This window comes from Muntiacus reevesi, chromosome 4 (genome assembly GCF_963930625.1).
Source record: "Muntiacus reevesi chromosome 4, mMunRee1.1, whole genome shotgun sequence".
In the NCBI taxonomy this organism is placed as follows: Eukaryota; Metazoa; Chordata; class Mammalia; order Artiodactyla; family Cervidae; genus Muntiacus; species Muntiacus reevesi.
In genome coordinates, this window is record NC_089252.1 from 7942702 (window position 1) to 7946814 (window position 4113).

General features: G+C 40.5%; 1 pseudogene; it reads right to left on the reverse strand.

Annotated features, from left to right (window-relative positions):
• Positions 1-1056: 1056 nt before the first annotated feature.
• Positions 1057-1928, reverse strand: LOC136167637 (large ribosomal subunit protein uL15m pseudogene; annotated as a pseudogene).
• Between the last annotated feature and the right edge of the window lie 2185 nt (positions 1929-4113).

The window sequence follows — 4113 nt, forward strand, 5'->3', positions numbered from 1 at the left end:
ATCAGTTAACAAACACTGAAAACAACCTTAATGTTCATCAGTTTGTGAAAGACCCTGGAAAGTCATTTTAAGGAAACCTTTGTTGCCAACTACTAAGACATATTTGGTTTTGATTTTATTTTTTTTTTTAGTTTTTTAAAAATTTTTTAAATAAACAGGAATCATTTTAATTCTACTGTAGAAGAATTATCATGAATTACTCAAGATTTAATTGCATCAGGATAAATTAAGCTTCCACGTGGTTTAAATACAACAGATCTTTGCAAAGCTAAATAAACTTACTGACCACTGAACCTTTTACATTAATAGTTTAATTTTCACATTACCAACTGTTCTAATGGCTTATATAACCGTTGACCGTTTTCTTCAAAATCATTTAAAATGACTGAAACACAAAGGTTTTCAAAGTCTAGGAAATAAGCAAAATTATATCATTAGAACATTTACCTTTTTCAAAGAAAAAAAAATGTTAATGGCTTGATCGTTTTTGACAGCTCTGCCAGAGTTGAGAAAAATGAATTCACCTGGAATTTTCATTTCAATCTTGCCAGCAAATACTGCAATACTTGGAAACTATTCACCAGCCTTACACTCACATCCAACATCTTCATCAGTCTGGGTTGAAGGGTTGCTGTCTCGACTCTGGGTAAGAGGTTCCTCAGGGCTAACCAAGAGGTACACCAGCTCCTCAGCAGCCATCAGACCCCAACCGAGCAGACAGTGACGCGAGCCCAGCCCATCTGCATTCATTCTGATTTGCAACAAATAAGCAAGACCTGAAAGGGAAGATGATGGAAAACTCAAGGGGAAATGGTCCAAGAGCCTCCCGCTCCCTTGGGCAGCGTGCCAGCAAGCTCGTGCTGCTGAGACACACACAGATCCACATCTTCCATGCAGCCCTTGCTTATTGTATTTTTAATTTTGATTAAAAAAAAAAGACGTGATTACACAGAAAACATCATCCGTCGCAGAACCATAAACTGAGCCAATGCAGTGGGAAACACGTGTCACCGCCCCTTCCGGCGCCCTCCTACCACTGACTGCCCTGGACGGAGCTCAGGAGCGGTAGTACTCAAGCAGCTTCTCCTGCGTAGGTTTCAGAATCTTCTTATCTGCCATGTTCACCACCCATCCTGGAGCCAGACCAAAGAAAATCTGCCGTGGATCCTTCCGAGTACTGAGCATTTTGAAGAGTTGGTCTTTAGCGATGTCGGGTAAAATACAGCCGTACTTCTTGGCGAGCTCCAGTCTTGCTTCGGGAAATCCGGCGGGATCCGCCAGGTAGCCTCGGTTTCTCGCATCAGTGTAGTAGGGCACTAGGGCCTTGGGGGGGAGCATCCGCTTGGGAATGGGCTGCCCACGGAGAAAGAATGGGATGGGTTTCCACAGAATTTCCAGGCTTCGCGGGTCGTAGAAGGCGGTCGTGACAACACCCCCATTCCTCTCGATGGTGGCAATGGCCAGCTCAGAAGCTAGCTGAACTTCGATGTTAACTTTTGCCTTAAAGGTGTCAGCGCCCTCCTCTACCAGCTGGACTCCATATCCCTCTTACATGGCTGGATGGTAACACCTCGCCCATTGACCAGCTGGGTTAAGTCAATAGGTTGTGTGGGATCAACACGGCCCAAGTCAATCAGGTACTGAAGCCTGTTGAGACTCCAAGGCTGATACTGGCGTCTGAAGCTGTGTCCTTCATTAAACCCGTGTTTTGGGATTCGAAGGCAAAATGGAGTCTGGCCTCCTTCAAAGCCCAGCCGGAGCTGCGTTCCTCTCTGACGTTCTCCCTTCCTACCTCTTCTCTGACCTCTTCGTCGTCTTTCCATTTTCCTGGAGCCCGGGTTCGGCCTCAAGTTAGCCAGGCTCACACGAGGCAGAGCCCGAAGCAGGTCCAGGGCCCCGGACCCTGCGCCCCGCACCTGGCCAGCCATGACCCGCTTGCATGAGACACCGCAAGGGTGCCTGGCATCCAGACCCTGGTATTGATTTTAGAATGCATTTTTTTCAGGTATCTGGGAATAAATTTGTCAGGGCAAAAAGATCCGATGCTATATGGTAGAGTGGAGTTGTCACAGTGGAGATGAGAAAATGTCTCTAGTTGGTTCAAATCAACTAGACATATGGTTTTCTTCCTCTTCCTGAGTCTCCCTGTGAGCCAACCTGAGTGTGAGCTAGTGAAGAGGGTAATATTCATCCAAGCTTGAGTCTGAGAAGAGAAGACATGGAGAGAAAGATGAGAAAAGGAAGACAAAAATCTTAAAAAATAACCTGAGTCAAAGAAAGTTAGCTGAGTAAGAGAGACATGCTTCAAAGCAGCTTAAATATATCATCCTTGATTAAGAAAAGACCCTGATGCTGGGAAAGATTGAAGGCAGAAGGAGAAGAGGGCAACAGAGGATGAGATGGTTGGATGGAATCACCGACTCAATGGACATGAACTTGGGCAAACTCTGGGAGATGATGAGAGACGGGGAAGCCTGGCCTGCTGCAGTCCATGGGATCTTGAAGAGTCAGACACGACTTGATGGCTAAGCAACAACATATTAAGAAATGTGAAAGGAAAGAAGAAAGTAAAACATGGTTTAAAGTTTTTTGTGTGGTAAATCATGGATAACTAGATGAAACCAGGATTACAGTTTGGATGAAATATAAATAGGATAGCTTATGTGTAAGTATATAGTTAGCTAATATAGTAACTTTATTACCAGTAACTTGTTCTTTTCTTCATAAATTTGAATATGTAAAATGAAGTTTTTATTTGGGCATTCAGCTACTGATCCTGGCTAAGGGTTGTACATCATCAAATTTGATAATGCATAGTGACAGAGTACATAGTAAGATTAAAATTGGAGTTTAGAAAACTATCATAGCAATTCTGTAGATAAATAAAGGGGAGATGGATGGAAGAGCCTTATTTTTCTGTGAGTTCAACGTAGTGTTTAGAAAATCAGGTCAGAATAGTAGCTCAGAGAGAATGATTTTTGCAGCGGAGCTCTCTGTCAGCTTTGTTTGGAGGGTGCTAGTGCCTTCTGACAATATTTGTGCAGACAGTTTTCAAAGGCTTCAGCTGATTTTTAAGCTGGGAAAGTTCAACTCTCTCTAGACTTTTCAAAAGTCAGCCTCATCTGTGCTTACAGATATACCTCTGTATTCCACAACTGAGTTTTCAGTGTAGTTTTTAAGAAATAACCACTTATTCATGGCTGTTTTTAGAAGTTCCAGGTGAACGATGACAAGTTTCTTTTTAATTAGCAATGTTGTTAAATATATTAACAGAGTTTAGAATTGAAAGCACAAAAAAATAACTCAAAGATGATTCATTAGCCTATTATGGAAAGTACTAACTTCCATTCTGGAACTAGCATTATTGAGGCAAAAAATTGATTTAGAATGTATGCTTTTTGAAAAATAAAATACTTAGGGCAGTATTGCATTACTATGGTGAAAGAAAATTATCTCTGGTTGCGGGTGACATGATCTTATAGGTAGAGAATCTTAAAGACTCCACAAAACAAAAGCAAACTGTCATAATTAATAAACAAATTCAGTAATGTTGCAGGGTACAAAATCAATATACAAAAATCAGTTGATTTCTGTACATTAACAACAAATTATCTGGAAAAAATTTAAATATGGATAAAATTAAACAAGGAGTGAAAGATTTGTGCACTGAAAACTATAAAACATTGATGAAAGAAAAGTTTAAAAGATAAAAATAAATGGAAAGATATCCCATGTTCATAGACTTAAATAATTAGTATTAGTAAAGTGTCCATTCATCCATAGATTCAATGCAATTCTTATCCAAATCTCAATGGCATTTTCTACAGAAATAAAAAAAGAAAGCCTAAAACTCACATGAAACTACAAGATACCATGGATAGTTAAAACGACTTTGACACAGAGCAAAGCTGGAGGCATCACACATCCTGATTTCAAAACATGTTACAAAACTACAGTAATTGAAAACAGTACTTTACTGGCATAAAGACAAACATATAAACCAATGGAGCTTCTGGATGGTCTAGAGCCATTTCACTGTCAAAAAAAAAAAGTTCTGGGCATAAAATAAAGAAATCAATCAGTTCAGTCATTCGGTTGTGTCCAACTCTGCGA